General features: G+C 47.6%; 1 protein-coding gene and 1 pseudogene across 1 annotated transcript in view; both read right to left on the reverse strand.

The window, feature by feature from the left end:
* LOC126249093 (outer dynein arm-docking complex subunit 3) overlaps positions 1-13,904 on the reverse strand; it is a 350,869-nt gene that overhangs the window by 239,323 nt on the left and 97,642 nt on the right. The window lies entirely within an intron of this gene.
* On the reverse strand, positions 10,483-10,693 carry LOC126250436 (U2 spliceosomal RNA; annotated as a pseudogene).

The raw sequence follows: 13,904 nt of genomic DNA on the forward strand, positions 1-13,904 counted from the left end.
GCAAGTTAAGTGTTTACCTCTTTCTGTGGTTTCCACGTAGTATATTTATTAAATTTCGTGCGTGGTTCTCTGTTTAAGACGTTTACTCTCTCATTTGTAAGTATAAATTCATTCGTGTGATCCCGTAGATTTTCCCGGCGTCTTATATGATTATGCTCTTCGCGGGTATGCTGCCGGATATGATCGTCTTCAATACGCGTTATTTCGGCATTCCGTCTGGCCGCGATCGCTGAGACACAGTCACGCCGGAACTGAATGAACATCATTTTTTTTTCTTTATTGTATTTCAATGCCCCATCTGGGGCTGGCTGGCAGCAGCATATGCGCTGCTCTTTAGCCAAAAGACAGGAGTTATACAAAGAAGACAAAAACCACACACTGGATCATAAAAGTATTGACGGACGGCGTAGCACGTAACAATCACTGACAGTAACACTATGTAGAAGTCCAGCACACAATTAAAATCACAGCTTTTGAAGTGCCTGAGAACAGTACCGAACGCAACACTGACAAAGGAGGTGAGAGGTCAACGTGAAGTGATGGTCAAGGGTGAGGCCAAGGTATCTCACGGTGGGGGTGAGCTGGATGGGACAACCATAAATGGTGAGGCAGAAATCGGGGAGACGGAAGGAGCGGGTTATGCGGCCTATGATGATTGCCTGGGTTTTCGAGGGTTTGAGACAAAGGAACCACTGGTTACACAAAGTGGTGAACTGATCAAGGTGGTTTTGGAAGGTGCATTGGGGCCCTTGAAAGGTAGAATAGAGAGACAGGAAAGTGGTGTCATTAGCATATTGGAGGAGGTGGACAGGTTGGGCTGGCCTGGACATATCAGTGGTGTGCATGAGATAGAGGAGAGGGAGAGGATGGAGCCCTGGGGGACACCAGAAGTGGGATAAAAGATACGGGAGTTGGTGTTGTGGAGGGTGACATAGGAAGGACGGCATGAGAGGAAGGAGGCTACCAGATGGACAAAATTGGTAGGCAGGGTATAGGCTTAGAATTTAAAGAGGAGATCAGGATGCCACACTCGGTAATAGGCATTTTGGAGGTTGAGGGAAACAAAAATGGCAGAGCGATGGGAGTTAAGCTGGAGGGAGAGAAGGTGCATGAGGTTAAGGAGTTGGTCTTCAGCAGAGAAGGAGGGTCGGAAGTCACACTGGATAAGGTGGAGTAGGTGTTGATTAAGGTACTGATGGATACAATGGGAGAGGATGGACTCGAAGACCTTACTGAAGATAGAGGTGAGGCAGAAAGGATGATAGGAAGAGGCGATGGAAGGGGGTTTGTTGGGTTTGAGGAATAAGAGGACACAGGAAGTCTTCCACAGGTTGTGGTAGAAGCCGGTAGAGAGGATGACGTAATATAAATTGGCAAGGACACTCATGAAGGAGAAGGTGCTTTCTCTAAGGTGGCAGTAGGTGACACAGTTGTGACCAGGGACCGTGTTGCGTTTTGACCAGAGTATAAGTTAAATGTCTTGTGCTGTGATCGGAGTGTTGATGTTGGAGGGGGGCAACTGCCCCAAGTACTGGAGACTAGGAGCAAGTGGAGCGACTAAGGTATCGGCGTGCTCCGTGACGGTGGGGAAAAGAGAATAATCAAAGTGGGGATCATAAGGGACGGAGAAGACCTCGGAAAGGTGGGAAACGAAGTGGTTGCCCTTACTGAAGTTGTCAGGAAGGGGGCGGTCGTTATGGAGAAGGGGGTAATGGGGTGCAGAATGGGAACCAGCAAGGCGATGGAAGGCAGACCAGTACTTGGAGGAGTTGATAGGGAGGGTGGCGTTGAATCGTGTACAGGTATGGCGCCATTCCCAGCCTTTCTTTGCTGTAATAAGTTTCCGTACGTGTCACTGTCTGTGCCGGTGGCGTTGGAGTGTATCTCTGTCACGAGTGCACATGAAGGAGTGATAGAGGTGGCGGGAGTTGCGGAGGAGGACAGCTCACGGAGGGAGAGTGGGATGGTGGGGGTGGGTGGTTTTAGTAGGAACATGGGCCTCCAAGGGGTCAGCAATGGCCTTCTGAAGGAAGGACAAGGCGTGGATGATATCATCAGGATGGTGATAGGTAAGAGGGTGGCTTTCGACCTGGGTGGCGATGAATTCCCGGTCGGCATCCCAGGTGGCGCGATGGTGGTCATGGACTACCTTGGGAGGGGGTGCTGCGCAGGGAACCGGTGGGGTCATTGAGGAGGGATTGTGGCCAGACAGGGATATGCTTAAGGTGGCCAGTGGCGACCCCACCGTGCGCTCGAGGACCAGGAGCATCAGTGCAGTGGAGGATATAGGGAGAGGTGTGGATAGCATCATGGTGCTGGAGAAAGGTTTTGTTCAGGAGGAACGTGTCGACCTGGTGGTGGGAGAGGGTGTTCATGAGGGTGCAGAAGGAATAGGATGCGACACTCGTGCCACTCCATGGTGAGAAGAGCAGGGGTGGGGGGTGAAGAGAATGGAGGGAAGAGGTTTAAACTAGGGTGTTGAGGCGGGTGAAGCTGAAGTGGGCTCGGTTGTGGCAGTAAGTGGCGAAGGTGTTCAGGTGAAAGACGGAGCGGGCGGCAAGGGAGACCTGTTGGAGGACGTGGGGGCGCTGAAAAGGGCGAATGTTTCGGACGACTATGTTCAGAACGCGTGGGGGCCAAACACAATGTGCGGGAGTTTACGGAGGAGGTGTGGAAACAGGAACTGGATCATCTTAAGGCTGTCTTCAAGCTCAACGGATATACCGATCATCAAATTAATCGTGCTTTTCAGTTGAGACCGTCACGTGAACCAGCACTGGATACTAGTAAATCAGCTGCTTTTCTACCCTTTGCTGGAAGCATTTCTTCAAAAATTTCTGTAATTCTCAGGATATATGATATTAAAAGTCCTTTTTGCCTTTGGCCAAGACTAGAGCCCTGTTTGGATCTGTTCAAGATGATTTGGGATTGAGAAAGCTCGGAGTTTATAAAATTCCCTGTCATTGTGGAAGACCTATATTGGACAGACTTCGCACTGTTCGTGACCGATGTGTGGAACATCAGCGTCACATACATTTGCTCTAGCCTGAAAAATCTGCCGTTGCCGAACATAGTCTCAACGAAGGGCATAACATGTCGTTTAAAGAGACGCAAATTGTTGCTCCAGCTTCTCGTTACTGGGATTGTGTACTCAAGGAATCCATTGAAGTACAATTATCCGAGGACATTATTAATAGAGACAGAGGTTTTCCTTTAAACAAGATATGTAACTCTATTTCATCTGATATAAAACAACAACGGTTAGGTTTTTGACCCGCTACATTTCAATTTGCGATTTATCACTTTCGCCAGTTTCTGCTGCCAGCGGCGCTGCAATCCTTCGCTTCACAGGGGGCAGCTCTTGGCTTCTCGCGCAGGCGCAGTGGCCTGGACCCGGGATATAAAGCAGCCGCCGTTTCTGATGTTCATTCAGTTCCGGCGTGGTCGAGTCTCGGCGTTCGCACCTGAAGATGGCGGCCAGATGGATCGCCGAAATGTCGTGTGTCGTGTATATCCGGCAGCATACCCGTGAAGAGCATAATCATAAATTCATTCAGTCGCACAGTAGTTCCTCGTGGTCGAGTCTCGGCGTTCGCACCTGAAGATGGCGGCCAGAGGGATCGCCGAAATGTCGTGTGTCGTGTATATCCGGCAGCATACCCGTGAAGAGCATAATCATAAATTCATTCAGTCGCACAGTAGTTCCTCGTGGTCGAGTCTCGGCGTTCGCACCTGAAGATGGCGGCCAGATGGATCGCCGAAATGTCGTGTGTCGTGTATATCCGGCAGCATACCCGTGAAGAGCATAATCATAAATTCATTCAGTCGCACAGTAGTTCCTCGTTTGTTTTGTTTTGAACGCAACCGTCCGTTCGTTTAGTAAGCCAGTCAGTAAGGCTCCAGCTCTCAGCTGATACACGTGCACGGAGCGATACGTCAAGTATAGGGTGATTCAAAAAGAATACCACAACTTTAAAAATGTGTATTTAATGAAAGAAACATAATATAACCTTCTGTTATACATCATTACAAAGAGTATTTAAAAAGGTTTTTTTCACTCAAAAACAAGTTCAGAGATGTTCAATATGGCCCCCTCCAGACACACGAGCAATATCAACCCGATACTACAACTCGTTCCACACTCTCTGTAGCATATCAGGCGTAACAGTTTGGATAGCTGCTGTTATTTCTCGTTTCAAATAATCAATGGTGGCTGGGAGAGGTGGCCGAAACACCATATCCTTAACATACCCCCATAAGAAAAAATCGCAGGGGGTAAGATCAGGGCTTCTTGGAGGCCAGTGATGAAGTGCTCTGTCACCGGCTGCCTGGCGGCCGATCCATCGCCTCGGGTAGTTGACGTTCAGACGATAAGGTTTCATAACTAACCTTTTTCGTAGGACTCTCCATACAGTTGATTGTGGAATTTGCAGCTCTCTGCTAGCTCTGCGAGTCGATTTTCCTGGGCTGCGAACAAATGCTTGCTGGATGCGTGCTACATTTTCATCACTCGTTCTCGGCCGTCCAGAACTTTTCCCTTCGCACAAACACCCATTCTCTGTAAACTGTTTATACCAACGTTTAATACACCACCTGTCAGGAGGTTTAACACCATACTTCGTTCGAAATGCACGCTGAACAACTGTCGTCGATTCACTTCTGCCGTACTCAATAACACAAAAAGCTTTCTATTGAGCGGTCGCCATCTTAGCATCAACTGACGCTGACGCCTAGTCAACAGCGCCTCAAGCGAACAAATGTACATCTAAATGAAACTTTATAGCTCCCTTAATTCGCCGACAGATAGTGCTTAGCTCTGCCTTTTGTCGTTGCAGAGTTTTAAATTCCTAAAGTTGTGGTATTCTTTTTGAATCACCATGTATTTATCTTTCTCTGTGTTTCCACGTAGTACATCTATTAAACTTCGTGCGTGTTTCTCTGTTTAAGAGGTTTAATCTCGAGTCTTTGCTAGCTTAAATTCATTCAGTCTGTAGCGCAAGAGGTTGATCGCCGAACAGCCAGCTACGTAGCTAATTAACGCATCGGCGTCCATTGGTGACTCATCAGGAGGGCAGCAAGTTGTGATCGAGGATTGTCTGCTTTCATAGTTCACTTCTTCAGTTAGTCTTCCTAGGATGACTAGGGTGTGTGCATGCTGTGTGCGCACACAGGAGGAGCTGGCCGCAGTTTGTGGACAGCTGAATGCGCTTTTGGTTATCACCTTCAGGCTGCTGACTCGGGGTGTAGCGGTGGCGGAGAATCTGGAGCGTCGCATGGGACACCTCAGGTGTCACTTGTTTTGCACACGGGCTCTGCTTCCGAGGCACCTCTTAGTGCACCCAACGCGGTGGATCCACCCTTACAGCAAGGTGAATGGCGCATGGTAACGCGTTCGCGTCACTCGAGGCAGAGGGCCAATTTGGTCGCCTGGCCTCGACCATTCACTTTGTGAATGGACAGGTGGCCGCTTCTTCAGCAGTGTCCGAGTAGGCACACTGTGGTAAGGGTTTACTAGTTATTGGGAGCTTCAATATTAGCCGCGTTATGGAGCCCCTTAGGCAGCGTTTAGGGCTCGAAAGAAAGCCAACGTGTGCTCGGTATGCCTGCTGCGAGGCCTCATCTGAGATGTGGAGGTGGCCTTGCCTGTGGCTATCGAGCGTGCAGAGTGCAGTTGTCTGCATGTTGTGGCTCACGTCGGCACCAATGACACGTGCCGCACGGGTTCTGAGGCCATCCTCAGGTCGTACAGGCGACTGGCGGAGGTGCTGAAGACTGCCGGCCTCGCGCGCGGGGTGCAAGCAGAGCTCGCTGCTCCCCCTCCCCCCTCACCCCCCCCCTCGGAGGTCTGAGTCATCCCTCGGACATGGGTGTGTGTGTGTTGTCCATAGTGTAAGTCTGTGATGCAGCGTCAAGGGTAACCGCAGCCATGGTCTCCAAGAAATGGCTCTGAGCACTATGGGACTTAACATCTAGGGTCATCAGTCCCCTAGAACTTAGAACTACTTAAACGTAACTAACCTAAGGGCATCACACAACACCCATTCATCACGAGGCAGAGAAAATCCCTGACCTCGCCGGGAATCGAACCCGGGCGCGGGAAGCGAGAACGCTACCGCACGACCACGAGCTGCGGACGTAAGTTAGTTTAAGTTAGATTAAGTAGTGTGTAAGCTTAGGGACCGATGACCTAAGCAGTTTGGTCCCATATGATCTTACCGCAAATTTACAATTTTTACAGAGCTCGCAGTTTGCAGCATCGTTCCCAGAGTTAATCGGAGTTCTTTGGCCAAAGGCTTCGACTCTGTGACGGTCTTGGCTGTAGATTTCTAGACCTGCGTTATCGTGTGCAGATTTGTAGGACTTCCCTTGATAGGTCAGGGATGGAGTACACAAAAGAAGCAGCTACTCCGATAGCAGTGTACTTGTGGAGTTCACATGAGGGTCTTTTAGGCTAGACAGTAGTTTGAGGTGCACTGATGAACATTCGACAGTCGTTATCCAGCAAGGGAAGTCAAACGGCGTTCAGAATAAAGGCACTTTGACTGTCACAATTTTATCAGTAAACTGTCGAAGTATTCGTAATAAAGTTCCCGAATTACTGACCTCCAGGAAAGTCCTCGCACTCAAATTATTATTGGGACAGAGAGCTGGCTGTAACCCAAAATGGAAAGATCTGAGATATTTAGCGAGTCGTAGAACGTATATCGGAAAGACAGATAAAGGCCATAGGAGGGGGAGTGTTCATTGCAGTTAACAAAAACATTGTCTCTATTGAGGTTGAAGTTGAGTGTGAGAGCGAAGTCATCTGGTCGCGTATAACAGGTGTAAGTGAAACCAAATTAATTGTTGGATGTTTTTACCGGCCACTCGATTCTGCTGTGACAGTTGTAGCGTCATTCAAAGGAAGTCTACGGTCAATAGCGCGTAAATACCCAGATCGTGCAATATTTGTTGGAGGCGACTTTAACCTGCGGAGTATAGACTGGAAAGTCTTTGGATTCACTGCGGGGGGTACAGACAAACAGTCATGCCAAATACTTTTGAACACGTTTGCTGAAAATTATCTTGAGCAGCTAGCTCGACAGCCCACATGCAATGGCCGGACCTTATCGACAGTGTCAGTATATAAACGGGGATTTGCGATCATGATATCGTTATAGCAACTATGATTAAGAAACTTAATAAACCAGTCAAGAGGGCTAGGAGAGTGTTTCTGCTATATAGAGCAGATAAGCAGTTATTAACATCGCAGTTAGTGAACTGGCATCACTTAGCTCCAGTAAGGTGGATGTAGAGGAAACATCGGCAGTTTAAACAGATTGTAAATCATGGTCCGGAGAGTCATGTGCCTAGTATGTGCATAAAGGATGGAAAAGACCCACCATGGTACAATAACGAAATTCGGCGGATGCTGAGGAAGCAGAGGCTGTTGCACTCTCGGTTCAAAAGGGAACGCATAAATGACGACAAGCGAAGGTTATTAGATATTCGTGCGTCTGTGAAAAGTTCTATGCGTGAAGCATACAATAACTACCACCGTCACACCTTAGCAAAAGATCTGACAGAGAACCCGAGAAAATTCTGGCCGTGTGTAAAATCGCTAAACCGGTCAGGCCCTTGTTAACCATTCTGGTGTGGCAGTTGAAGGTAGCAAAACGAAAGTCGAAGTTTTAAATTTCACGTTCAAGAAATCGTTCACACAGGAGAATCGTACAAACATACCGTCATTTTACAATGAAATAAATAACCCTAGCTGCATACAGACGTTGATATAAGTCAACGGGGACAGTTGAAAATGTGTGCCCCGACCAGAACTCTAACCTGGGAGCTCCTGCTTACATGGCAGACGTTCTATCCATCTGAGCCACCGAGGACACAGGGGATAGTGCGACTGCAGGGACTTATCTCTGGCACGACTCCCGTGAGACCCACATTCCCAACTTATTGTCCCGCACTACATTCATAGTGCCCCTGTCCATTATACTCATTACTCGCGGCGTGTTGCCGATTCCCGTAAGAGTTCGGGCACTGTTTGTGCATCTGCACAGAAGAAGATTGTCAAATGGCCGGTGAGCCTTATATATACACCGTCATTTGACCATCGGACAGACTCCCGTATGGACGACATAGTAATAAGCACACCTGACGTAGAGAAACAACCGAATGATTTGAAAGGAAATAAATCACCAGGTCCGAATGGAATCCCAGTTCGATTTTGTATAGAGTACTCTACGGCACGGGCCTCTTACTTAGCTTGCATTTATCGTGAATCTCTCGCTCAGCGCAAAGTGCCAAGCGAATGAAAAAAACCGCAGGTGACTCCAGTGTATTAGCAAGGTAAAAGAACGGACCCGCTATATTACAGACCAGTATCCTAACTTCTGTTTGCCGCAGATCCTTGAACATATTCTCAGTTCGAATATAATAAACTTTCTTGAGTCTGCGAAGGTTGTGTGTTAGAAAGCATCGCTCGTGTGAAACTCAGCTTGCCCTTTCTTCACATGATATACTGAGAACTATGGATGAAGAGCAACAGGCAGATTCCATATATCTAGATTTCCGGAAAGCATATACACGGTGCCAAGTTCATAGGTATGTGAGTGGCTCGAATTCTTAAATAATAGAACCCAGTATGTTGTCCTCGACGGCGAGTGTTCATCAGAGACAAGGTTATGGTGAGAAGTGCGCCAGGGAAGTGCGATAGGACCCCTGTGGTTCTCTATATACATAAATGATATGGTCCGCAGCTCGTGGTCTCGCGGTAGCGTTCTCGCTTCCCGAGCACGGGGTCCCGGGTTCGATTCCCGGCGGGGTCAGGGATTTTCTCTGCCTCGTGATGACTGGGTGTTGTGTGATGTCCTTAGGTTAGTTAGGTTTAAGTAGTTCTAGGGGACTGATGACCATAGATGTTAAGTCCCATAGTGCTCAGAGCCATTTAAATGATATGGCTGACAGGGTGAGCAGCAATCTGCGATTATTTGCTGATGATGCCGTGCTGTACGGTAAGGTGACGAAGTTGAGCGACTGTAGTAAGATAGAAGACGACTTAGGCAAAATTTCCAGTTGTGATGAATGGTAGCTAGTCCTAAATAAGGAAAAATGTAACTTAATGCGGATGAGTAGAAAGATCAAACCTGTAATGTTCGGATACAGTATTTCTAGTGTCCTTCTTGACACAGTCAAGTCGTTTGAATATCTGGGCGTACATTGAAAAGCAATATTAGGTGGAACGAGCATGTGAGAAATGTGATAGGGAAGGCGAATGATCGACTTCGGTTTATTGGGAGAATTTTAGGAAAGAGTGGTTCACCTGTATAGGAGATCGCAGATAGGACGCTGGTGCGAACTGTTCTTGAGAACTGTCCGAGTGTTTGGGATCCGCACCAGGTCGGATTGAAGGAAGACATCGAAGCAATTCAGGCGGGCTGCTAAATTTGTTACCGGTATGTTCGAACAACGGAGATGCTTCGGGAACTCAAACAGGAGTCTCTGGAGGGAAGCCGACGTTCTATTTGAGAAACACTATTGAGAAAATTTAGAGAACAGGCATTTGAAGCTGAATGACGAACGATGCTACTCCCGCCAACATACGGAGCACGTTAGGTTCAAATGGTTCAAATGGCTCTGAGCACTATGGGACTTAGTTCGATTCCCTGCGGGGTCAGGGATTTTCTCTGCCTCGTGATGACTGGGTGTTGTGTGATGTCCTTAGGTTAGTTAGGTTTAAGTAGTTCTAAGTTCTAGGGGACTGATGACCATAGATGTTAAGTCCCATAGTGCTCAGAGCCATTTGAACCATTTGAACCACTATGGGACTTAACATCTGTGGTCATCAGTCCCCTAGAACTTAGAACTACTTAAACCTAACTAACCTAAGGAAATCATACACATCCATGCCCGAGGCAGGATTCGAACCTACGACCGTAGCGGTCACGCGGTTCCAGACTGAAGCGCCTAGAACCGCACGGCCACACCGGCCGGCAGCACGTAAGGATAAGTAACGAGAAACTGGGCTCGTACGGAGGCATACAGATAGTCTTCTTTCGCTCGCTCTGTTTGCGAGTGGAAGAGGACAGGAAATAACAAGTAGTGGTATAGGTTACAATCCGCAACGCTTGTGGAGTGTCTATGTAGATGTGGATATTTGACGACTGTTACCACCCGGTTTGGTATCAGAGGAAGTGACTACCTAGCCTGTGGGCAGCTCCCACAGACGCCAAACAAACGCCTGTAAAGGTTACATGGCAAGTGTAATCCGACTGCAGGAAAAACAAAAATTGCTCACCGTGCAAAGGGACTCTGAAGACCAGTTTAATTAATTAGTCAATCAATTCGATACGAATGACGTGTCGCCGGGCGGGTGGAAGCGAGGGCAAGAGTACCGTGGAGCACTATTTCGTTGCAGCGAGATCTTTTAACGAAATTTCAATCTCCTGCATGCACAGGAAGAAATGACCATCTTGATAAAATCATCTATTTGTAAAGTGATACGTAGTACTAATCTGACATTTACAACTCATCTGTGCTTAGACTTCGTAGGTGACGAGGCATTTGGCTACTTTAAGAAAACTCACTCCATCATGAGCCAAAAAAGAGTTTAATATTCTAGTCCTGTGATGCAGGACATAACAGCTATTAAACTGATAAGAACAGATTTTTTTTTACCCGACTAAAGAATACTTAGAGGAAATATAACTCACGCCATACTGTTGTACAGGATTTTCACAACAAGTAACGATACTTTAGCGATGTGAAAATGCGTGTATGCTCAGATTTCTTCTGTCTTCGAAAATAACTCGTATAAAACGGAGGAATCTACATTTCGCTTGAGAAATTCGAGGTACACTACTGGCCATTAAAATTGCTACACCAAGAAGAAATGCAGATCATACACGGGTATTCATTGGACAAATATACTACACTAGAACTGACATGTGACTACATTTTCACGCAATTTGGGTGCATAGATCCTGAGAAATCAGTACCCAGAACAACCACCTCTGGCCGTTATAACGGCCTTGATACGCCTGGGCATTGAGTGAAACAGAGCTTGGATGGAGTGTACAGGTACAGCTGCCCATGCAGTTTCAACACGATACCACAGTTCATCAAGAGTAGTGACTGGCGTATTGTGACAAGCCAGTTGCTCGGCCACCATTGACCAGACGTTTTCAATTGGTGAGAGATCTGGAGAATGTGCTGGTCAGGGCAGCAGTCGAACATTTTATGTATCCAGAAAGGCCCGTACAGGACCTGCAACATGCGGTCGTGCATTATCCTGCTGAAATGTAGGGTTTCGCAGGGATGCGACCATCATGATGCTTTAAACAGAACCTGGATTAAACCGAAAAAATTACGTTTTGCCATTCGTGCACCCAGGTTCGTCGTTTAGTACACCATCGCAGGCGCTCATGTCTGTGATGCAGCGTCAAGGGTAACCGCAGCCATGGTTTCCGAGCTGATAGTCCGTGCTGCTGCAAACGTCGTCGAACTGTTCGTGCAGATGGTTGTTGTCTTGCAAACGTCCCCATCTGTTGACTCAGGGATCGAGACGTGGCTGCACGATCCGTTACAGCCATGCAGATAAGATACCTGTCATCTCGACTAGTGATACGAGGCCGTTGGGATCCAGCACGGCGTTCCGTATTACCCTCCTGAACCTTCCGATTCCATATTCTGCTAACAGTCATTGCATTTCGACCAACGCGAGCAGCAATGTCACGATATGATAAACCGCAATCGCGATAGGCTACTATCCGACCTTCATCAAAGTCGGAAACGTGATGGTACGCATTTCTCCTCCCTACACGAGGCACCAGAACAACGTTTGACCAGGCCACGCCGGTCAACTGCTGTTTGTGTATGAGAAATCGGTTGGAAACGTTCCTCATGTCAGCACGATGAAGGTGTCACCACCAGCGCCATCCTTGTGTGAATGCTCTGGAAAGCTAATCATTTGCATATCAGAGTATCTTCTTCCTGTCGGTTAAATTTCGCGTCTGTAGCACGTCATCTTCGTGGTGTAGCAATTTTAATGGCCAGTAGTGTATATGGAAACAACATCTCTGTTTAGAATTCGGTAAAGTGGATTTCTTAAACTGGGGAGTCTTTGTTAGAACTATATGTCAAAGTCGTTTCTGCCTGTCTCCCGGCCAGGCGCGAGGCATCGGCTGACCGGAAGCCGAAGCTTTTAATGCTGCTGGCAGGTACAAAGAATGCAGCTGTCCCGGCAACAGTGCTCACGGCGCCCTCTAGAAGTAACCGGTATGCTGGTTGTGTGGCGACAGAAGCGGACGTGTTGAGAAGATGTAGTTATTTGACGACGGCTACCACGCGTTTTGGTATCAGAGGAAGTGACTACCTAGCTGGACACTTATTCCCTCCATGTAAATTGATCGGTTGACTGCTTGGCGGTCACGGTGACAATCTCTGCGGCCTCTGAGCGTTTGGTGCGGCCGGCGGGCACACAACTGCTAGTGTGATCGGCGGGGGTGTGCAGCTCTTAACCTCTCGGCACGCCACGGTTCCCCAGCAGTCGGCCGACGGCGCGCGCTCCGTCATCGCGAATGTGTGCTGTTGGAAGGTATTTTTTACCAGATATGTTTCGTGTAAGGTGGAAACGTTGTGGTGGAGAAGGGTGCTTGTGTTCTCAAACGTCGATGCATACGAGACCTGAGACATATTTAGTGCTATGATCTATTGGTGGTGGAAATTTAATTACTTGCTTCGTAAAACGTTTGCGTGTGATTCGCAAAACGTTAAAAATGTATTTTATTATAAAGAAGAATCATCGTAAGGTAATGGTGAGTATATTAAGCCTGTAAATTGTTAAACAATTAATTAGATACGGTAGTACAAATAGATTATTTCCCACCATTTTTGATATCGAAATTGCACCAGCTCTTCCATTGTCCTCAGCATAAGCCAATTGGAACACAGTATTCTGAGAAGGGATCTGTATGTTTGGACGTGTTGGTTCAGACGTATTTCACACAAACAGGAAGTAACCACATGAAAGAGACAGAGGCAGGAAGTAAGTGTAGTATGTCCTGAGCAAAGGAATACCGCCACCTGACTCTTTGTTTGGGGGCTGTGAGAACAAATGGAAGTCTCTCGCGCAGGTAGGCGTATCACCTTGCTCTACAGGATTGAGGTGCAGGTGTTACAACAGGAAGTATCCACTTGAGAGAGACTGAGGTGGTTTCCCGGATATTGAATATCAAAGAACAGCAACTTCTGGTCTGTGGTCGGTGCTATTTAATAGTTATTACATCATAGAATGTGGGGAGATATGAGGGGAGAAGCCATGTCTCCTGCAAACCGATTAAATAAAGAATATGCACATTGAATTGAACAATATATTATTGACACTGATTTGAATTTCGTGTCGTGACATCATTCTACACCAGCATGGACTGAGTCTTTTTGACGCCAATTTGCATATGGGGTGGAGAGGTGTAAGTGGGCGAGGTGAGAGGAGGGCTGGGGGATTTCCCAGGAGAGGGAAAAGAGGCTCAGAACCGAACTGGGGAACGGGCCATAAAAAGGTGTCCCTATTTCCAGAGAGGTGGGGAGGAGGAGGGGGGAGGGGTGGTTGGGTGTCACGGAAGGACAAGTTATCCCCAGGGGGTCATAAATCAACCTCCAAGCGATCATAATCCACTTAACAAACGGTTCAAATTTCTCTGAGCACTATGGAACTTAACATCTTAGGTCATCAGTTCCCTACAACTTAGAACTACTTAAACCTAACTAACCTAATGACACCACACACATCCATGCCCGAAGCAGGATTCAAACCTAAGACCGTAGTGGTCTCGCGGTTCCAGACTCAGGAGCCTAGAACCGTTCGGCCACACCGGCCGGCTCCACTTAACAGAACAACAGGTTAAGGGAAGGGTGGT

Source organism: Schistocerca nitens, chromosome 3 (genome assembly GCF_023898315.1).
Source record: "Schistocerca nitens isolate TAMUIC-IGC-003100 chromosome 3, iqSchNite1.1, whole genome shotgun sequence".
Taxonomy (NCBI): Eukaryota; Metazoa; Arthropoda; class Insecta; order Orthoptera; family Acrididae; genus Schistocerca; species Schistocerca nitens.